The sequence below is a fragment of the Lissotriton helveticus genome, chromosome 1_1, assembly GCF_964261635.1.
Source record: "Lissotriton helveticus chromosome 1_1, aLisHel1.1, whole genome shotgun sequence".
In the NCBI taxonomy this organism is placed as follows: domain Eukaryota; kingdom Metazoa; phylum Chordata; class Amphibia; order Caudata; family Salamandridae; genus Lissotriton; species Lissotriton helveticus.
Window position 1 is genome coordinate 1,503,199,207 of NC_136057.1, and position 24,407 is coordinate 1,503,223,613.

Sequence of the window (24,407 nt, forward strand, 5' to 3'; positions counted from 1 at the left end):
TGCTAATTCCTAACTATATATGGTCTATAACCTATGGTTTTTTCAGTGAATATATATATATATATATATATATATATATATATATATATATATATATATATATATATATATATATATATATATATATATATATATATATATATATATATATATATATTACCTACTGGTGGTCGCCAGTAGGTATATATAGTTAGGATTTTTTCTCTATGGGTTTTTTGAAAATTCTATGTCTAATAACTTTGGCGTTTGTGGACGGAATTGGCTGAAATTTTCAGCAAAATGGAACATTTTGTTTCTGAGCAGCCACTGGAAATTTGGGGGGAGTTGGTCCAGGGGGGGCCGAGAAAAAAGGGGGGTCCCAAAACGTGTTTTTAACATTGAGTTTTCCATAGGGCGGTTAGCCTCACTTTTAGCCCGAACGGCTGAATGGATTTGCACGAAACTTGGCAAAATTGTAGGGACTGGTAGCCCGATGTGTCTTTTGTAGGTCTCAATATATGTGCTGCAGTGGATTTTGAGAAAATAACGTTCAAAAAAAGATATATATCTGTAAGCGCGGACCGGGCAGCGCCCCGGTACGCGTACTTGACGCGTAACGGAACTTCGCGTAGCGAAGTTGATTGGCTCTCCGGTGTCTGTCAACATTCTAAACAGTCCGGAGCGGCCGCCATCTTGTCTCTCGGTAGGATCGAGTGACAAGAGGAGGCCAAAACAAAGGGGGAAATGACCATAAGGGGGCATAGTAGATCCTCCCTGACCCCCTAGGTTTGATGTGGAGGCTTTAAAGGGGCCCCGCTAAGCAAAAAAAAATAATTTTTTTTTGTTTTTTTTCGTGGTTAGCGCCCGGTACGCGAACCGGGAAGCGTTCTGGGGAGCGTATCACAATGAAAAATGAATGATAGACTTTTCAAATGCTGTATGTTAATTGATTGTTGGTTTTGTTGATTATTTTTTTTTTTATTTTTTTTTAAGCTTTTTTTATTGTGTTTCATAATTTATTAAACTTTCTAACATTTCATTGTCAGAAATTTCATAATAATCATGGAATATAGATTGTAGTCTCTGAGGTTGTAAAATGTCCTCATTTGCAAGGAGGTTATCTACTGCTTGTACACATTGCAGTAGTTCTTGGTCCCAAGTTTCATCCATAAATTCAATCTCATTTGGATCAATGATTTCTGTGTTGGACTCTGGAAGGACAATTTCAAATGAAATGTTTTGTTCACTTTCCATTTTTCCTGAAATTTGCATAAAAAAAATATATATTAGTAGAGGTAGGGCACTGTTGGGATTAATTTTAGATAGGCAGTTTTTAACAGAGAATTTATCTTTGGGCAGTGTATAGTATCAGAGTGGAAGTAGGAATATAAAAAAGTGTATCTAAATTTATAAGTACTACAGAGGGATAGTATATAACTAACAGAAAAAGTTTGCCATATTAACTTAAAGTGCACAATATACTTCAGTTTTAAAAATAACAACTTACCTTTAAAAAGAAGTTGAAGTTATTAATGAAAATCCTATTGAAATGTACACCAGGAAGTAGTAGTCAAAATGGCTGTGTTTCCTTCTCTTCCTTTATATATATTCGGGTACATAACCAATCAAATGTGAGGTAAAAAAAGTAGAAAATGAAAGTAACATTTTAATTGGTTGTCAATTCCAACATTTCAGATGTGTTTTGTGAAGTAATTTACCTCACGGTATTTAGAGAGGTCTACAGGCTAAATGGCTAAATGGAATTCCAATCAAATTTGTGAAAATGGTAGGGATTGGTATGTAGTAAGAGCTAATCTATATTTGCTGAAATTGTCTCCAGTGGCTTTTCTGTGAACTACTTTCCCACCTTTTTTGATGGTGCGCTTCCCAGGGAGCGACCCGGTACGCGAACCGTTGAGCGCCCCGGTTCGCGTACCTTAAGCGTTCCGGGAGTCCACCATTTTGTGTTTCGGTCGAATTAAGATACAAGATGGAGGGCAAATAATGTTCAGAATGGGTAGAAGGGGGCACGGTAGACTTATCTTGACCCCCTAGGTTTTCTGAGGGTGGCTGAGGAGGTTTATATGTGCGAAAAAAAAACATTTTTTTAAAAAATTTCGCGAGGTTAGCTCCCGGTACGCGTACCGGGTAGCGCCCCAGGGAGTGTACTTTGTTGAAAATTAGTGAAAAAAGTTAGAGTAAAATAATAATTGTGAGTGATTAGATGTAGGGTAGCTCTGAGAAGAGCTTTTGGGTTTATGGTACATTTTGGTACTTATAAGTAGGTACCAATGCACATTTTTAAATTCAGAGTGAAAACTCTGTTGCCCTCATCTGAGAAGTGAACTCCATCTCCTCTGTAGATATCTTGCATGTAGTAACGCAAGTTATTGTTGTACAGGGAGCCCATTCCATGGTCTCTCATGTAAGCTGAAACAGATTTGTTTACATGCTTCCTCGACTTCTCAATTTGTGGACAAAATTGGTTTGACCACCTCCATTTCTGTCTTTGGCATATATTTGAATATACCAAGGCAGTCTGAGGAAAAAGTGCCATTAATTGCTCAAAGGTGTCCTTTAAAAGCATTTCCAGACCTACACCAGTCAAAGTGCCCAAGTCATTACCTCCACAGTGCACAATTAACAGGTCAGGTTTTGGCAAATGCATAAAGGTTTTCACCAATGGTATCAATTGGTGACATTTTAATCCTCTGTGGCCAAACCACTTAATTTCCACATCTTGTAAATTGAGGTTAGGTAAATTCCTGCTTTCAACGTACCTTTGAGCCCAGTGAATATAACTATGACCAACAATCCAGACAGAAAACATGGTGAGAGAAGGTTCTCCTGCAGTCAGATGAAGTGTGGCAATGAAATGGCAGTTGAAAAAATGTGAGTTTGAAATGAAAAAAACTGTGGAGTTTCTGTGTTCATGAAGTAGTAACAGTGATTGGTGGATTTTGATTGATGAAAACAGAAAGTTAGGGTGTACAGATGTGTTGTTTGAAAGATGTATTTTGAGTGGTCAATAAAAAATCATTAAATGAAAGAAAGCACTGGATATGCAGGTGCACTGAGAGTTCAGAGTTCAATTGCAACATTGTTGTGTGAATTTGCAAACACCAGAGTTTCTCCAAGAGGTGGTTGCTATGGAAAATAGGCAGAAAGGGCAGAGGGGGAAGGGTTTTCATTTGAAAAAAAGTGAGGGAAGAGTTTTGATTGGGTGACATGAGAAATATGTGTGAAGAATTACACCATTTCTGTGCTTTTGATAGCTGCAGACTCTGGAGTGCATACCTTTTGCTCTGCTGAAGACAAATTGGTGTGTTTCTTAGACTGTTTTCAAACTCAAAGTATTTGCTAAGGTGAGAAAATATTTCTTTACTTTAGATAGAGAATAGTGTGCTTTAAGGAGAAAATTATGATTTATGTGGCGCAAATTGCTTGTAAATATGCTCTCACATGTGCATGGAAAATTTTGATTTTGAATGTTTGTGTTACATAGCCATGTTAAAAGTGACGCAACCATGCTGGAAAGCCAATCAAAAAATGATTTCATGTGTTTTAATGACATTTTAAGTCATTTTCTGATGTGCAGTGTTTAGAAATTATGATTTGAAAATCGTTTTTGTGGAAAAGGAATTGTTTTTAAATTCATGACAAGGATATAATGGTGTATGGTTCTTTATAAGGCAATTGACTGTCCTTGATGTTATTTTTCTCATTTTAGTGTAAGACCTTTCTCTGTGGCGCAAATTGCTTGTAAATATGCTCTCACATGTGCATGGAAAATTTAGATTTTGAATGTTTGTGTTAAATAGCCATGTTAAAAGTGACCAAACCATGCTGGGAAGGCAATCAAAAAACGCTTTCATGTGTTTTAATGACATTTTAAGTCATTTTCCCATGTGCAGTGTTTAGAAATTATGATTTTAAAATCGTTTTTGGGGAAAAGGAATTGTTTATAAAATCATGACAAGGACATAATGGTGTATGGTTCTTTATAAGGCAATTGACTGTCCCTGATGTTATTTTTCCCATTTTAATGTCAGACCTTTCTTTGTGGCGCAAATTGCTTGTAAATATGCTCCCACCTGTACATGGAAAATTTTGATTTTGAATGTTTATGTTACATAGCCATGTTAAAAGTGACCCTACCATGCAGGAAAGCCAATCAAAAAACGCTTTTATGTGTCTTAAGGACAATTTAAGTAATTTTCCCATGTGTAGTGTTTTGAAGTTATGATTTGAAAATCGTTTTTGAGGTAAAGGAATGTTGTTAAAATTTATGTTCGCCATATGCCCCCAAATTTCTTTTTCAGGGTTGCAGCAGGGTGTTCTTGAGACACCCCTGCACCTTTGGAATAAATTCCTAATTTGTGATGAGCAAATTGTTAATCGCAAATTGCACCTTCATTTATATGAGCCTCCTAGCCCATGGAAATGAATGGGTAATTTGCAATTAGCAATTTTCTCAAACAAATTTGGAATGGTAAAGAATCGCTATTTATTCCTTAAAATTCGCTTTTTTGGAAATGCAAAATAGTTATATGATACATATGGCGGTTGATGTCTAACAAGATAAGAAGCTTATGGATACATTTATGATGACTGGTGCAATGAAGTAGAAATCACTTACTTCATTGGTAGGCCTTTACAATAAATTATCTCCTCTGTATTCTTCATCAAGCGTAACTTTAATCTGCAATCCTGAGTAGGCCTCACCTTAAACAAACCTCTGGATAGGCCACATCTTATTGTCATCCTGATTTAATCATTTATAATGCTAGGGACAGATTTATGATAGGTGTATACCTCTTTTGTGCCACTTAGAAAACATTGTCCATGGGGAAATGACTTAAAATGTCATTAAGACACATGAATGTGTTTTTTTTAAAACGTTTGCAATTTTTTTGGGTCACTTTCAACATGGCTATGTGTCTGAAACAGTCAAAATCTAAATTTGCAATGCACAGGTGGGAGCATATTTACAAGGAATGTGCTTCATGGGGAAAGGTCTTATAATGTAATATGGGAAAAATGACATTAGAGATACTGAAATGCCTTATAGAGAAGCATACACCATTATGTCCTTGTCATAAATTTGCAAACCATTACTTTTCCCCAAAAACGATTTTCAAATTATATTTTGAAAACACTGCACATGTGGAAATTACTTAAAATGTCAATAATTCAAAATTTGTGATTCCTTAAATGCAATGTATCAAAAAAAAATATGTAAAAAATGATATTAAGGATTTGGAAACTACCACCAACTTCTAGTTTGTGGTAATTTGCGAATTCTTTTCAAAAAGCATTTTTTTTTTTTTAAAAAAAAAGGTCCCATATGACGCCCATACATGCCATTAGGGCATGTAGGTGTGCCATGTGCTCCCAAATTTCTTTTTCAGGGGTGCAGCAGGGTGTTCTTGAGATACCCCTGCACGCTTGAAAAAAATCCTATTTTGTGATGAGCTAATTGCTAATCACAAATTGCAACATTAATTCCTATGAGCCTCCTAGCCTATGGAAATGAATGGGTAATTTGCAATTAGCAATTTGCTCATTGCAAATTAGGAATAGTAAAGAATCGCTATTTATTCCTTAAAATTCGCTATTTATAATATGTAAAATATTTTGATGATACATATGGCAGTTCATCTGCAACAAGATAAGAAGCTTAGGGATAGATTTATGATGAGTGGCGCATCACCAGGGATGTGACAGTCATCCTGCGCCACTGTTCCGCCACCCATGTTGTGCTGCATTTACAATGCGGCGCAGCATGGGGCAAAAACGGCACAGATGCGTGACGCATCTGTGCCGTAAAGGTGGCGCATTGCTGGAGTTGTATCGTAAGTGCGATGCAGCTCCAGCAAGGCTCAGGGGTGCCCCATCTCTACAATGCTGCGTCAAGACCTATGCCAGCTTCAAGCAGGCGCAGGGTTTTGAAGCAGCTTTCTCCTATCTGATTGTAAATGCGGCACACCATGAGTGGCAGAGCAGCGGTGCACGTTAACTGGTGCATGCCTGGGGATGTGCCATTTAATATAAATCTGCACTTTAACATTTGAGTATGTGCAGGGGACACAGAGTCGTTGAGGCTTATCCAAGGTTAAGAACAGATGAGTCCTGTTCAGTGAAAAATTAGACATAGGCTTCACCTGCTCAGCATCGTTGGACATGGCTAAATAATAGCTGCAAAATGTTACTCTTGTTAAATAATTTTACTATTATAATCTGTGAGATTTGTCTCTTACTCTGCAACATCTCATTGTTGTTATCTTTCTTTAAAGATAAAGACAACCTCAACATGAGCGACAATCTGCAATCAGTTGATTTTGACCTCATCATTGAACTTGTAATTGAAACATCAGTGGATGTTGATCCATTGGATGATTTAAATCCTGAGGATGAAGAAGAGCGTGATGAGGATGCAGATTTGTCCGAATTATATGATATAGGATGGGAAGCTGACCTGCTTGAGCCTTTGGAATTATAAACATTTATTTTTAAAATTTATAATCAATAAAAAGTAAAAAGGTAAACCGTTTAATTTAAAAATAAAGACACCTTCAAAAACAGGTTATGTGTAGTGTCTTCAATAAAATATTAAAATATGCTCATAAAATTAGATCAGATTCACATATAAAATAGCATAGGTAACATAAATATAAATGTCATTTCTTTTCTGGTATTTCTGTATTGTAAAAATGGCAATGACTAAAAAATCTTCAAATTAAAATGTCAAGTAGTGTGTTATGTTTTTGATCACTATTACTGATTTACTGTTTGATAATAATGTTTAATAACATTTTTTATTATATTTTTCCTCAGATTCAACTGCAGATCATTTCAAGATTTCAATATGCCTACAAAAATAAGAGAGATAAAGGCTGCAAAACGTCAAAGACAGCAGGAGAAAAAAAAAACGCAGCAGTCCTCTAACAAAAAGATTTCTCAAGCCATGAAGAAAGCACCGGGTAAGAGCTCTAAATATTTCATAAGAAATATTTCTAATAAAAAAAATATTAGTACAGAAAATGTTTCAATCCATAACATGAGAAGTAAATCAAATGGAAAGAAAAGGACAAATGAAAATGTTACTGCTAGAGCAAGAGATAAATCTGTGCATGATAGTAGAAGGAAACAACAGTTTAGGGAGATTCGTAAACGAATGTTCCGTAACAGGATAATTGGCAATTTGTTAAAAAATATTAAGAAAGGTCAACAGAAATTAGTTTTTTATAGGAGAAAAAAAAAGTTGAGAAAGATATTGATCAGGCTTTTGAAATTAAACGTAAGTTATTTATTTTGATAATCAATAGAATTAGGAAGCTAAACAAGGCAATTTTTGATTTCAAAAGAAATAGTAGATGGAAGAGAATAGTTAATCGTAGTAATTTTTGTGAAGTTTTTTCTGGAGAATGGATACATAGTTCAAGCTGTGAGGCATTTTTTAATGAAGAGAGTTATTTCCAGGATAATGATTTGGTGCATGCAGTTGACATCAGTGGTTGTGCTTATGAAGTGAAAGATGGTTGTCCAGTTGAAAAAGAAAAACTTGTGACAACAGAGGCAGAAGAGTTGTTAGGTAATGAGGTTTTAGGAAGACGTGCTAAGGGTCCTGTGTACACCTGGAAGTGTAGTAGTATTTGCAGTGTGCGACAGGATTCCATCAATTTGCTTTGTGATTTTGTACGGACATTTAACAAGAAAAGTTTGAAGCAGAAAATAAGGTTGTTGCAAGAATTAGATCCTTGCAGAGTGAGAGAAGTGACAGGTTTGCATGGTCATTCACTGGCTTGTCTTTCCAGGAGAGTATGCCAGAGTGTTTTTCATCATTTCAGGATGCTAGCAGTGCATCATAACAAAGTGAGGAAGTTAGTTAGACTGTTGTATTATGCTAAGAGTCCAGCAATTATGCTGAAACAATTATGCGCTGCTCTTTTGCATGGTTCTGAAATAGATGTGAAGAATATATGTGAAGAAATTGAGTTTTGTTACTTTGGAAGTAAAGAGGAGAATGTTGAAATTGAGCAAGAAGTAGAGGGTCATTTGGAAGATAGTGTACATGTTTCCAGTACAGATAATTTCCAGAGGGAAATTGCGACGTTTGACATGAAATCAAGTGAGAGGCCTAATTTCACTTGTGTGTGTTGTAGACGCACTTATTATAAGAATCAGACTAAGTTAGTGGATTTATATGCAAAAAGTGAAAGGGAAAATAATAGTGAATGGAAGGATTTTGCAACATACTTGATGGTAGAAAATTGTTTTGATTTGGGATTGGATCAACGTGTGTGTACTTATTGTTGTAACAAATTAAAACAAAACCAGATGCCTGCTAGAGCAGTTCATAATAATCTGGAATTGGTTGAGATTCCTTCTGAATTGAAGGACTTAAATACTTATGAATCTATTTTGATTCAAAGTATCCATCCCTTTCAGGCTATTGTAAGAATGGAGCCAAAGACAGGGAAATTGCCTCCATCAGATTTACAGAGAGGATTAAAGGGAAGAGTTGTTTATTTGCCTCTAGATTTCAAGAAAAACATTAACACAATTGGAGTAGAAAAAGTGGAAGAGGAACCTCTGGTTATCTTAGTTAATGGGGTTCCGACAAAGAATAAGAAAATATGGCAAGATTTAGTAGATGTTAGGAAAGTTAAAAAGGCAACATTGTATTTGAAAAAAAATAATAAATACTATAAGAATGTATATGTTGCAGAAGAGGAAGTAAGTGAGGAAGAGGATAGCGATTTGTGTGCTGGTCAAATTGAGAAAGTAGAACCCTCTACTAGTGAGGAAATATATGAACATTATAGTGTTCATCCTTTGCATTCAAAGGAAGTCATGGGGAATGCTATTGAGTTGTTTCAAATGAAACAAGCCAAAGGGAGTCCCATTAGTGTTTGGGAGGAAAGTTTGGAAGCTCGGTGTTTCCCACAGCTTTTTCCAACAGGTCAGGGAGGAAGATATGATGAGCGACCTCATCAAATTCCTGCTTCTGAATACCGGACTTTGCGATTGTATGCAGGAGATGCTAGGTTTCGACAATGCATTCCTTATTTGTTTCATCTCCTGTTTGAAAGCGATCTGTCTGGACTGTCATATGCAGTGAACCACATCTTGAAAAGTGGTATACACATGCAAAACATCTCGGCAAGTGATTTTATGGATAAAGTGAATGTCCAAGATAGTATTTTGGATTCTCACCTGATTAATCTCATGGCGTGTCAGCGTGGTACTAATGAGTACTGGTACCGTCGTCATGGTGATTTAAAATGTATGCTGAGGAACTTAGGTACTCCCACATGGTTCCTCACTCTGAGTTGTGCCGAGTATGGCTGGGAAGACTTACTTCAATTTCTACGAGAGGCAAATGCTAACGTAGAAAACATCGAATTCAAGACACCCGGAGAACTGTGCTCTTTGGATCCAGTCAATGTATGTAGGTACTTCAATCATAGATTTGAAGCTATGATGTCTTTCATCATGAATAAGAAGAATCCACCTCTTGGAGAGGTGTTGGATTTCTTCTGGAGAAAGGAGTACCAAGCAAGAGGTGCTCCTCATATACATATGTTGCTGTGGATCAAGGATGCACCTAAATTTGGAACGGATCCAGAAGACTCAGTGATGAGTTTCATCCAACAGTATTCTACGTGTGCTGTTCCAAACGCAAAGGAGAAGAAAAGCCTAAGAGAAAAAGTTCTGCGTTTCCAAAGCCATCGATGTGGAAAGTACTGCCGTCGTAAATTCCGAAACAAAGACAAGTTCTACACCAAATGTCGTTTCGGCTTTCCACGACCGGTGATTTCTAAAGGAAGAGTAAACAGTTTGATGTCTTCGCTGCGACATAATGTGATGAAGAAATCACCTAAAAACACTTACAATTTGAAGAGGAACGAAGAGTCCAAGTACATCAACGACTACAACCCGGTGATTTTGTCCATGTGGAATGCTAACATGGATATACAGTTTGTGGCTGATAACTGTATGACTGTGGCTCGGTATGTGACGTCTTACATCACCAAAAAAGAGAAGACAGAATTGAAGGATATGTGGGAGGACATTTCCCATGAAAAGAGCCTCAGCAAGAAGTTGTACAGTTTCAGTCTGAAGATGTTGTCGCATCGAGAAATCGGAGCGTACGAATGTTCTGACCGGTTGTCTTCAGCAAGTCTCTATGCCAAGTCCAGGAGTATCGTTTGGGCGAGTCTTGGTCTTGCTGCAACGCGTAATCGAGTTCTCAAACCTGTGCGGGAAATTGAGTATTTGGCGGAAAAGGAGCCAAACAGTACCGACATTTTGAAGACAAACATGTTGGATACATATTATCCAAATCGAAGCAGTCACCTAGAGAATGTTTGTCTGTATGAGGTTCTGCAAAATTACATGTTCAAGAGGAACATCAAAGAAGATACTGAGAAAGGAGTGTATGCTGTAATAGGAAGTGAGGGATGTCTGGTCAAGCAAAGAAAATGCCACTTGATAAACCATCGAAAATTGAGTGGCGAATCTCCTGAAAAAAAGGAGTTTTTCTATTTAGCACTTTTGCAACTTTTCAAGCCTTGGCGTGCAGAAGAGGAACTGCTTGGAGATTTCCTCTGTTACGAAGACTCTTTCAATGCCGCCAAGGAGACCATAGAATGTCCTGCTTTTCCCAAATATGTAGAAATGTTGAATGCGGAAATTGAGCAGGAAGCAACGATTGCAGCCGAGATTGCCAGAGACAGTTCTCAGGACAGTCAGAGTTCTGCTTCATTGAGTCAGGATCCACTAGGAGGACCTCTTATTGAAAATGAAGCTGCCACTGCTATGAATGAGGTGGAAAGAGCCATGGCACATGCTCAAGAGGATGCGGTTAACTTAGAAGAGTTGGAAAGGCAACTCAACGTTGAGCAGAGGAAAATATATGACGAAGTTACCATGCAAATTGATCATGGATTAAGTCATGATAAGAAAGAGTGCTCATGTACGTCGTTGAAGCCTGTCCGACTGTACGTGAGTGGAGAAGCGGGAACTGGAAAAAGTTTCCTCATTAAAGCAATTTCATGCTATTTGCAGGAAAGGACAGAGTCATCGCTGTCTTGTGTTGTCACTGCTCCAACTGGACTGGCAGCACATAATATTAAAGGGATTACTTTACATCGTTTACTGATGCTGCCAGTGGAGCATGACAACAAATTAGAATATCACAAGCTATCTGGAGATGCTTGTTTTGAAGTTTCAAGAATCTTGAGGAAAATGAAACTTCTTATCATTGACGAAGTAAGCATGGTTTCCAATGTCATGCTTGCCTTTGTGCATTTGAGGATGCAAGAAGTTCTCAAAACAGAGTATGATGTGTTATTTGGTGGCAAACACATCATTGCTTTCGGAGATCTTCTGCAGCTGACACCAGTGAAAGGGCAACCTGTGTTCAAAATGCTCACGCATGAAGATACCAGGAAGTGCCTAGGCAGCATTGGCAACGTCAATATATGGTTAAACTTCAATTATGCTGAACTGCATGAAAATATGCGTCAGGCAAAGGATGAAGTTTACAAGACTATTCTACAAGATGTTAGAATTGGAAAAGTGACCGAGCATGGGAAAGAAGCTTTACATGCACGATTACTGTCAAATTTATATCCAGAACAAGATGTTGTGCCTGAGAATATTTTTCAGAAAATTACTGATAAGAAATCTGGAATATGTTTGATGCCAACTCTTGCAGAATGTGCCAAATTTAACAACAAAATGTTGCATTTAGAAAAGCAAGAGATTGTGAAAGTGGAAGCTATTGATAGAGTAGAGCATATGGGATCAACAATTATTTTGTCTGAGAATCTGAAAACAAAATTGGATTCATTAGAGAAGAGTATATCTAAAACTGCAGGTTTTGAAAAGACTCTGAATGTGTGCTTGAACTGCCGTATAATTTTAAGAAGGAATTTACATGTTGAAAGAGGTCTGGTAAATGGATCAATGGGTAATGTTGTTGATTTTGTGAAATACAGAAATAGAGATGGAATTGAATTTTTAAAAATTAAATTTGATGGCATTGAGGAAGTACAGCTAATTGCTCGTTGTTCTGCTAGATTTTTGCTTGTAAAAGACTTATATGTTCGCCGTAAGCAGTTCCCTGTTTGCTTGGCATATGCGGTGACAATTCATAAATCGCAAGGTTTAAGTGTAGACACTGCATTGGTGAAAATTGGCAGTTCTGTGTTCAAGGAGGGTATGGCATATGTGGCATTGTCACGAGTTAGAACTTTATCGGGATTGTACTTGATTGAGTGTGATGTCAGAAACATTTGTGCAGATCTAGATTGTGTTAAGGAATACAATAGGTTAAGAAGAGAGTATGCGCCACATTTGCCTCAGTTTCCTTTGTTTGAGAAACGTCTGGTAGGCCGGAAACGAAGAAATGAGAACAATACTGGGGAGGTTGTAGCAAAAAGACAAAAAGTGAATGAACCTAAAATTACAAGCAGAAACAAAGAGGATTCTGTTGAAGATGTTGTTGGTTTTCAGTTTGAAAACAGTTCTGGTGTCAACTGCTATGCTAATGTAGTAATTAATGTTTTGTTTTCTCTAAAAAATGTAAAAGAAGAGATTGTGGTCAATTCTGATCAAAGATTTTGCAGTTTGTTAAATTCTGTGTTAGATAAATGTACCACTGATAGAAGAAACATAGAAAGTGTGTCTGAAATTAGAAATCTGTTAGATAGATGTTCAGGCCAAACACAATTCTCTCAAAATATTCAGCAAGATTGTCAGGAGTTTTTAATGTATATGCTTGATGTATTACATGCTGAAGGTGTAGATGTAGATCAGCTGTTTGGGCTTTCTTATCAATGGCAGCATGACTGCGAGAACTGTATGGTATCAAGTACTACTAGTGTAGACTCAGAAAGATTTATATATTTAACTTTGCCAGACAGTAAATCAGTCTCCTTTAATAAGCTAGTAAAAGCTGCTAATCACAACATGGAGTGTAGCCAATGTAAATCTGAAATGATGTCCACATTATTTATACGAACATATGGCCAGTACGTCATTTTAATGTTCCAACGATGTAGGCCTGATGGAACAAAATTGACAACTTTAATAAAAAATTTTGTAGCTTCGCAGTTGTCAATATCAGGAAGGACTTTTGTAACTACAGCAATTATATATCATGACGGCCCTTCAATATCATCAGGACATTACACAGCTTATTTAAAGTCTAGAAATGGCTGGTCATTCTGCAATGATTCTGTTTTAATTTTCAAAAAAAAATTGCCGTATGACCTTAAAAACTCTTACCTGGTGTTTTTAAAACCAAAATTTTAGGAAAATAATCTCGGGATATGATCTGTGGAATTTCAAGAAGTTCTAATGGCTCCTACACAATTTGGCCTTGAGGATAAGTGTAGTTCAGAGACATAACTTCTAATCATAGGATTGGACATCATGGAGATGTATGTGCACTTTGAATGAGTTCAGAAAAACTGTTTCTTTTCATAAGCTAATTGAAGCAGCCAATCAAAACATGGAGTAGAGGGAATGTAAGTCTGCAATGCTGTCTACTGTTTTACATTGCTTTGTGATTAAAAGTGATGTAGAGAATTAAATAATTGTAGTACTCATAGAGGTAGTGTAAGTCTGCTTCATATTAAGCAGTATCAGTGTCATAGGAAATGTAGAACATGACTGAGCAAGAAGGGGAAGATATTACTATTCCAGGATTGTGAAAATGATCTTCAACATTTTAATTCTGAAAGTTGCGGAAATGCCAAATGATGGGATTGGCTTACAAGAAATCCAAGAGTTATAAATATCTCTGACTAGATTTGGCCTTGTGGAAAATAGTGGTAGAGAGCAAGAAGTCATTTATTGCATGTAACGTGTTTTTAAAAACGATGGAGGTTTTCTTTCAGAAAGTGGCGGGCTGAAAGTAATAACAGCACAAAAGAGTGTAAGCTGTTCATAGGACATCCTTGGACGTCATGGAAAGTAAGTTAACTTTAAGGAGTTCTGAATTTTAATTTCTGATGTTGTATGGGTTTTTTAAACACAATCATTTTGATTGTGTTTTTTTTCCCCCGCTGTTACATGATGAATACCTTCAAGTCACTGTTTTTAGTGAATTTTGATACATTCTGAGAACAGCAAAAATAAACCATTTAACATGTATAATTAATTCTGTACTGTTTGCATTTATGATGTATATGTAGAACTGTGTAGGAGGCATGGAGAAGGTGAGTTTTCTGTAAGTGTTAAATTTATTGTATGCAGTGCTGCACTTCTACGTATTCTTTCATATGCTGGACTACATCTGCACAATGAGATACCTAAGCAAAGGAAACACAAGTGATGTGATTGTGAAATGAGCAAAATAAATTGCACATATTTCAATTACATCACCTGTGTTTCCTATCATTACGAATCACATTGTGCAGATCAAGTTTAGGTCTGTCCAGGGAAACATAGGAGGTTTCTACTTTGTTGAAGAGTGCAGTGGACATGACTCACTTCATTAGTAGACTTTCACAGATATTATCTCCTCTGTACACTTCAACAAGTGTAAATCTCATCTTGAACTCTGAGTAGGCCTCACCTCAAACAAATCTCTGGATAGGAGACATGTTATTGGCATACTGAAGCGACACTTTTCTGAAACAAGAGCAATGCAAAAGATGCACCATGTTTTAAGATAGGCCTCACTTCATCTGCATCAAGATACTGTTAGTTTAAAATGTATATCTTTAGGATTGTGTAGAGGACCTGGAGAAGCAGAAGCTTCTGTCAGTGTCAAAGTTGTTGAAAAACTATTTGTCCTTCAATATTTTCCCTTGTCTTTTGTAATTTTTAAATACATATTTTAATTTTTTTCAAATGTTGGTTCTCTCTTTCACAGATTGAAAGTATAGAAATAAAATGTGATTAATTTAACGGCAATTACAAGGTAAATAGTTGTACTCTTTTCGTTACATTTCTATCACATTCACCTACTATTAGATCCACTGCTTCACTTCTTTAATCCTCAGTTTCCTGCCTTTGCTACTTTCCTCATTCCTTTCTCTATTACCTATTTACTCAACTCCTTCCACTCTTTTTCTCAGTCCCTCTGTTCTCATAGTTCCTCAGTCTTGTTCACTCACTCCATCTCTATTACTCTTAGTGTCTGTGAATTACTTTCCCAACTTTTTTTTTTTTGGACCGCTTCCCGGGAAGTTGCCCGGTTCGCAAACCAGCAGCGTTATGGCAGTCCACCATTTTGTGTTTCGGTCGAATCAAGATACAAGATGGAGGGCAAATAATGTTCAGAATGGGTAGAAGGGGGCACGGTAGATGTATCTTGACCCCCTTGGTTTTCTGAGGGTGGCTGAGGAGGACCATAGTTCTTCACTCTTGTTCACTCTCTCTGTTTCTATTAATGTCACTGTTTATGACTGATCAAAAAAATGTTTTTTAAAAAAGAACAGTAACTATAAGGGAAGGAAATAGACAGTTATGTTAAAAGAAAGACAGCTATAGGGAGTAAACTAAGGATACTGTTACCTACAATCCACTGCTGTTGATGTTACTGACCATGTCATGAATGATGTAATATGTGACATCATCAGCAGTGGATTGTAGGTAACAGTATCCTTAGTTTACTCCCTAGAGCTGTCTTTCTTTTAACATAACTGTCTGTTTGCTTACCTTATACTTACTGTTCTTTTTTTTAAAAAATATTTTTTTTGGTTAGCTTCCGGTATGCGTACCGGGTAGCGCTCCGGGAGCGAACTAAGAGAAATAGAGGTTGGCAGAGTTCCAAATATTCTACCAATTTTTTTATAATGGGGAGTTAGTTCTGAAAAGAACTTTTTTTTTTAATGTTTTTGTTGTTTTATATTTTTTTTAGTATTTTTTGAACATTTTTTTACTTTTTTTGTATTTTCTGAACGTTTTAAAATTTTTTTGGGTTTTTTTTGGGGGGGGGGGAAACAAAAACGATCCATTATAAAGGGCTCAACAGGAGCAAAAAAAAAAAAAAAGAATTTATTTTTTGGTGCGTTTCGTACAAACATTAATATGATTTTGAATTGCTCGCAAAATCAAAGTGATGCTACTTTCTCTGTAGCAGATGAAAGTGCCACATTCCACGCACACTTGCTTTACGTGCCCAAACAACATTTGGATGTTTGCGATCATCTCCCTCGCCTCTGGTCCCGACACCTCTGGAACCACCGATCTTCTTGCCATTGGGAGGGGATTTTGTTGTTCGTCACGTAGCTGGGCAGCACTATAATTATTTGGGTGCCACCTACTCATATGCCGATGCATAGTATGATTGCCATAACTGTATTTTTTATCAGTGCCCCTTGACAATCTATCACCGCATATGCGGCAAAACACGTAGCGTGCATTCACTTTCTTTTGCCCCTCAGGAATTCTGTAGAATTGCCAGATGTAATTCTCCTTTCGATTGTACCTCCTGGGCTCCTCTGGCAAAAACTCATGCTCTTCCTCCTCTTCCTCCTCTTCCTGTTCTTCCTCTTCTTGCAAAATTACTTCTGCAGGTGGTCCTCTCTTTCTTGGATTTGGTGGAGGTGGTGGGCTAGCACCAGCTGAAGCTACTAATGAAGCCATCTCAAAGTCTCAATAAAGGGTCTTTCTCTCACCAAGATGAAAGTCAGAGTGATGAAAGAAGGAGGGGTTTTCATCATTTGGGAAAAACAAAAGTTCTAAACCAATGAAAAGTGTTCATTTTAGATCACATGACCTTGTATTACATCATTAGGAAACCAAAAGTGAAATGAACCAATGAAAAGTGTTATTACCGAGTCACATGACCTGCTATGTTTACGTTACGCGGTCGGCGCCGCGCCGCGGATCGCTTCCGGTTCGCGTACCGCTGCGCTTCCGGGTTCGCGAACGTAGCACGTAATATGACGTATTACGCGAGAACGCGAAACGTCATGCTGACGCGAAGCGTCACGATGTTGTTTTGTAACGCGAGAGGTGCGCAAAAGGAACGTTTACCGGTTCGCGTACCGGGTCGCGCCTCCGGATTGAGCTAACGGCAAGCTAACCGGTACGCGTACTGGGAGCGAAACAAAAAAAATAAAAAAAAATTGTATAAAAAACATGTAAAAAATATTTTTCTTTTTAAAGAATAATACATTGTAAAGGTTTTGATATTAGCTATTAAAAAACCAATGAAATTCACTGAAAAAACCATAGGTTATAGACCATATATAGTTAGGAATTAGCATTTACAAAACCTTAAAAATTCACTGACAAAAACCATAGGTTATACACCATATATAGTTAGGAATTAGCATTTAAAAAACCTTATTTTACTCACACAAAACCAATGAAATTCCATATATAGTTAGTTGTACTAACTATATATCACGCACCCGCAATCCACTGCTGATGATGTCACATATTACATCATTCATGACATGGTCAGTGACATCACTGATGACATCTCTGATGACATCTCAAATGACATCACTGATGACATCACTGATGACATCTCAAATGACATCACTGATGACATCACTGATGACATCTCAAATGACATTACTGATGACATCACTGATAAAATCATTCATGTGATAATACGATGAACCTCTTCAGACTCTAATATAACCTTAGATACACTCAGTGTAAACACAGACTCACAGATTGTCACTCATCCATGAAGTTACACACACACCTAGACAGTCATGCAAACAATCAATCACACCTCCATTTCCTTAACTATACAGTTAAACACACCTTACTTATTCAAACATATACTAAAACATATTTACTCACTTATACAATCCTGGATACAAGTTCACAATGATCCATACAGCCACTCACACATTCACTGGCTCTTATGCACAGTTATTTATATATGTCAACTCTCACATGTACTGTATTTTACATATGTACTTAATTTGACATGTAGCACTGAGATATCTATTCACTCACCAATACAGTCATGCACACAGTCAACCGCCCATACAGCTGTTTCCAACATGCACTTTTGAATCCATACATCTATGCACAGAGTCATACACTTCCCAGCCACCCACACACACACTCAGTCTCCCATACAAATGCTTGGGCAACCAATCAATAACCTATATAGTTACTCATATAGCTACTGATCAACACATGCAGCAGTTTACAGAACAACAGACATAATGATGCACAAATTAAGACAGTTTAGTCACTAACCCATGCACTCAGTGAGACACATTTAATCACTCACTCATACATTCAGTCATGCACCTACTAAATCCTTCATCCAGACACTTATACATCGACTCATTCATAAATATGTAAGACATATTTTAACTTTACAGAAAAATACAGTCACTGGATGTTGTCATCAGTGATGTCATCAGTGATGTCATTTGAGATGTCATCAGTGATGTCATCAGTGATGTCATTTGAGATGTCATCAGTGATGTCATCAGTGATGTCACTGACCATGTCATGAATGATGTAATATGTGACATCATCAGCAGTGGATTGCGGGTGCGTGATATATAGTTAGTACAACTAACTATATATGGAATTTCATTGGTTTTGTGTGAGTAAAATAAGGTTTTTTAAATGCTAATTCCTAACTATATATGGTGTATAACCTATGGTTTTTGTCAGTGAATTTTTAAGGTTTTGTAAATGCTAATTCCTAACTATATATGGTCTATAACCTATGGTTTTTTCAGTGAATATATATATATATATATATATATATATATATATATCTTGAAGGACGACCCCGATTCATTTGGATGAGGCGCTTTCCTTGTCAGAAGTTTGGACAGTGGAGAGTATCCAGTTTAAAGCGCCCTCCGGCTGGGAAGTAAAATTCTACTGCAGAAGAATGGAAGTGGTCTCAATGAGGGGCCCGCCTCGACTGGAGGAATGAATAAGGACACAGCCAGAATCGGCGAAGGAGATTTCCTCCGAGCCCGTCATGCTGAGGAGTGTGTTGTTCTGGAAGACGAATTGTGAAACAAACGTAATATGGATGGTAGCGGGATTATCCTTGAAATACGCCGCTGCTGGGAAATACTTGCCACACATGGAACTTTTCCTTAAAAAGGCATTTGGTATAAGGCTGCGGGCTGATTCAAGGAAATAATTCGGCCAAGGACAACATTGGAGGACAGCACTCACGAAGAGAAGCAGCAAGGGTGCATTCTGGTTCGACTGACACAGTGGTAATTCAGAGAACAGAGTCGGGACACAGGTATGATGGAATACTACTAATTCCAATGGAACTATCCTAAAAGCAAATATTAAGTACTTACTGACACTGTGCCCTGGAAAAAGAATTACGAAAACCTTGCTGTCACCTTAAATTTTAACTGTTGGGCACTAGTCCCTCTTCAATGTTTAGAGCTACGTTATTTTAGAAGCAAACGAACCCATCCCTTGTAAATGCTGCATATGAATAAGCCTTTGGAAGGCGAAACGCGTCATGCATGCTGTCTCCATTAAAAGAAACTGAAAAACAGCTTGATTGGAGTGGTCGTTCGTAAGTTACCTTTGTGACTTATGGCTGTCGATGTTTGGAAGGTGTCTGACACACCTTGAAGGACGACCCCGATTCATTTGGATGAGGCGCTTTCCTTGTCAGAAGTTTGGACAGTGGAGAGTATCCAGTTTAAAGCGCCCTCCGGCTGGGAAGTAAAATTCTACTGCAGAAGAATGGAAGTGGTCTCAATGAGGGGCCCGCCTCGACTGGAGGAATGAATACGGACACAGCCAGAATCGGCGAAGGAGATTTCCTCCGAGCCCGTCATGCTGAGGAGTGTGTTGTTCTGGAAGACGAATTGTGAAACAAACGTAATATGGATGGTAGCGGGATTATCCTTGAAATACGCCGCTGCTGGGAAATACTTGCCACACATGGAACTTTTCCTTAAAAAGGCATTTGGTATAAGGCTGCGGGCTGATTCAAGGAAATAATTCGGCCAAGGACAACATTGGAGGACAGTACTCACGAAGAGAAGCAGCAAGGGTGCATTCTGGGCACTGTGGTTCGACTGACGCAGTGGAAATTCAGAGAACAGAGTCGGGACACAGGTATGATGGAATACTACTAATTCCAATGGAACTATCCTAAAAGCAAATATTAAGTACTTACTGACACTGTGCCCTGGAAAAAGAATTACGAAAACCTTGCTGTCACCTTAAATTTTAACTGTTGGGCACTAGTCCCTCTTCAATGTTTAGAGCTACGTTATTTTAGAAGCAAACGAACCCATCCCTTGTAAATGCTGCATATGAATAAGCCTTTGGAAGGCGAAACGCGTCATGCATGCTGTCTCCATTAAAAGAAACTGAAAAACAGCTTGATTGGAGTGGTCGTTCGTAAGTTACCTTTGTGACTTATGGCTGTCGATATATATATATATATATATATATATATATATATATTACCTACTGGCGGTCGCCAGTAGGTAGTTATAGTTAGGATTGATTTCCATAGGGAAATCGCAACATTCTATTGGGAATAACGTTGGCGCCGGTTGAGGAATCTGCCTTAATTTTTCAGCAACTTTGCCTCACGGCTCTCCGCTCCTTCCCTTAAAGTTTGGGGGGGGGGTCGTCAATCGGGGGCCGAGATAAAAGGGGGGTCCAAAACGTGTTTTCCCCATGTTAATTTCCATAGGGCGGTCGAACTCACTTTTAGCTCGAACGGCTGCATGGATTTTCACCAAACTTGGCAGAATTGTAGGGACTGGTAGCCCGATGTGCCTTTGCTATGTCTCAAGATATGTGCTCCAGAGGATTTTGAGTAATTTGGGTTCAAAAAAATATATTTATCTATAGCCGCGCCCCGGTACGCGCACCGGGCGCGCTACGCGACTTGCGCACGGAAAGCTGATTGGCTCTCGGGTGTCTGTAAACATTCGAAACAGTCCGCAGCGGCCGCCATCTTGTGTCTCGGTAGGATCGAGACACAAGAGGTGGCAAAAAACAAAGGGGGAAATGACCAAAGGGGGGCAGGGTAGACCCCCCCTGACCCCCTAGGTTTTATGTGGGGGCCATAAAAGGGGCCCGCGGGGCGAAAACATTTTTTTTTTTTCTATTTTCGAGGGAGGAGCGCCCGGTACGCGCACCGGGGAGCGTACCATGGGGAAAACCCAGTGAAACAGTAAAATAATAATTTAAAGTGATTAGAGGTAGGGTAGCTCTGTATAGAGTTGTTGTGTTGTTTGGGTGTTTTAAGTACCAATATGTATGTACCAATACTGAGTCTTAAATTTAATGTACACCGTCTCCTCTGTAGATATCTTGCATGTTGTTACAGAAGTTATTGTGCTATATGGAATCCATATCATAGTCTGTCAGGAAAGCAGAAAGAACATGGAGGCAGGAGATGAAAAAGAGATGTCAAATACACATTGGAGATAATATAGAGGGAGAAAGGAAGTATCTATGAGCAAAATTACTATGTAACATAAAAAAGTTGCACAGTATACTATAAGTCTGACTTTACATTATAATCAATTTGGTACTAGTTTAAGAATTACATATAAAAATGAATAATGTCTCAAACAATTTTAGAATTATTATTATTATTTTTTTTTGGGGGGGAAAACCTTTATTTATGCCAAAGTGTACACAGCTATTCAGGTAAACATCCCGGGGGTACGGCAGCACATCATAAGTATAAACTTAGCGGCACACACAGACCATAATAGCAGGATACGTGAGGTTCAATTTTAAGTTTAGAATCAGGATGAACTCGAATAACACGAAAGGTTTTCCCCTATGCAATAGAAGTATAGACAAAAAAAGGGGGGGAGGAGGGATCAGGTGCCAGATTTAGAACACGATCATCGGATGAGCGGGCCAAATGAACGAATCCGATACATTTAACAATGACAATTAGAGTAACTCAGGATAGGCAGGCATACAATCACTACGTGCAACAGTCAGGCGCCCGCCCATTGCTGCAATGAAACAGAGAGTGTTAAGGCACAGGCTACAGCATATTCTTGAGATCTCAAAGGGTAACCCAATATACTGATTCCAAACCCAGGAGAAAGAAGTGAAAGGAAAGCAAGAAAAGCAAGAAAAAGGCCATAGAAATAAAAAACGGAAACAATAAAACCCTTCCCCCCAACCCCCCACCCGGCACCCCTGCGGATGGCTACGGCCTACCCCCCCTAGCAGCGTGCCTATCGCCCCGTAACAAAACCCGAAATATAGTAAGAGTGTAGAGTTAGAGAGGGAAGGAAAGAAAAAGGAAAAGAAATAGGGTGGAGGAGAAACTACTATAATAACCGCCCCTGAATCTCCCATACCTCCCGTCCGACACGTACCGCCCTAAGCGGAAGCAACAATCATAAAATCGGGTATTACATGACCACGAAGGGAAGACGTTAAACAGCATCTAAAAGCCCACAAAGCAAAGCGTCAGTGTCCCTCTCCACTCCCAGCGTCCCAGCTTCCGTCTCCGACCAACCGCATCATCCTTGCCCCTTCCGAAGCATCGAGCAAACACCGTCCAGTAATGTCCCTGAAGCCCTTGAAGAGTCAAAACGGTAGGACAAGTCAATAATCGGCGGCGTGCGTCTACTTAACCCACAGTTCGCCTCGCAGTCCTCCTCAGCCACCGTGGTCACCATCACCAATTCAATGTCACGGGGCACAACAGTCCCCAGACCCGCACAGTCGACCGGGACAGCAGGGGGGTCATACATCCATCGGTCGCCACAGAACCCCGGGGTAGGGCTGAACCACACCGTGATTCCAACAATGAGGGCCCCCGGCAGTGGAAGCAAATTTCCTTCCACAAGGGTGAGGTCGGTAGTGCTTCGGGACAGAGACAGTGGAGGCAAATCGGTGTCACGGCCGCGGTCTCGGTCCTCCCTCTGGCAGACCAGATTATGCCAATGTTCGAAAGGAGCAGGCGCCAGGCACGATCGCTCGGTGCCAGTGACATCGGCGACCAGTTCATGAAGCCTCGCCGTCACAATGGAGTGTAGGTCAACAATGGCGGCCATCACGGTCCTCAAAGACGGCTCATTCTGTCCCTGGGCCACCGCCCATCGCTCCGCTCTCCACATCAGTGAGTACCCGATGGCACTGAGCAGGATACCTGAAGTGGGGTCGTCCGGTGACGAAAAGTGCACCTTCGGGTAGCAGATCACGAATGCCGAACCGTGGCCTCACTCTGGCGGCAGCACAGGCTCCGGGCCATAAACCCCCCGGAGGGGCAGTCCGGCGATGGCAACAATGCTATTTTGCGTGTATCAGGTCAATCGCCCTCCACACACTCCAGGCCGGGAAGTTCTTTTTTGAGGCAAGAGGCCGGTCTCTGTTCAGGTTTCACGGCCGATGTTGTGCAACTGCGCCCCGGCAGGGCCAGTACTCAAGACCCCGGCTCGTAAGCAGTCGGAGGCCAGAGATTTACACACGACGTAACTCAGCAAATCTGAGCGCTGGAAGACACAGCAATCCATCATCTGTGCAGGAGTCGGACTGGAAATCAGGATGCGAGACAGGATATACGGTCGGCGGACGGTGGTCAGAGGAGCCGAGGGCTCAGGTGACCATCTTGCTTCGTTACGTAGCTCCTCCTCCGAAAACATGTATTTTAGAATTATTAAATATAAATTTATTTTTCAGATTCTTTTTCCAAATTTAACAGAACTTCTAATATTTGATTGTCGGAAATGTCCTCATTTTGAATCAGCGAATCTACTGATTCTACACATTGAAGTAGTTCATAGTCCCGTGATTCATCCATGAATTCTAAGTTATCATTGGGTTCAATAACTTGTTCATTGTTGCTCTCCAGAACAATTTCGAAGGAAATGTTTTGCTCTCCTTCCATTTTCGTGCTGTAATTTGCATAAAAAATAAATATATCAGTAGAGATAGGGCACTGTTGGGTTTAAGTTCAGACAGGTAGTTTGGATTTTTTAACAGTGAATTTATTTTTGGGCAGTGTATGGTATCAGACTGGAAGTAGAAATATAAAAAAGTGTAAGTGATAAAGCCTAAGTACATTCATAATTATACAAGACAAGCCTAACTCCATCCATAACTATAACAGAGAAGTCTATCTCAATCTATAACTATTACAGAGGGATAGTATATAACTATCAGAAAATATTTTTCAAATTAACTTAAAGTGCACAACATACTTCAGTTTTCAAAATAACATCTTACCTTTCAAAAAGAAGTTTAAGTTGTCAGTGAAAATGCTCTTGAAATGTACTTCAGGAAGTAGTAGTCAAAATGGCTGTGTTTCCCTCTCTTTCTTTATATATATTCAGGTACATAACCAATCCAATGTCATGAAATAATAGAAGAAAATGAAAGTAACATTTTAATTGGTTGTCAATTCTAACACTTCAGATGTGTTTTTGTGAAGTAATTTACCTCAGGATATTTAGAGAGGTCTACAGGCAAAATGGCTCAATGGAATTCCACCA

At 38.9% G+C, this 24,407-nt stretch overlaps 1 protein-coding gene across 7 annotated transcripts in view; it reads right to left on the minus strand.

Moving 5' to 3' along the window:
- Positions 1 to 24,407, minus strand: part of FIRRM (FIGNL1 interacting regulator of recombination and mitosis) — a 3,243,174-nt gene that overhangs the window by 1,621,319 nt on the left and 1,597,448 nt on the right. The gene's annotated exons all lie outside the window — the stretch shown is intronic.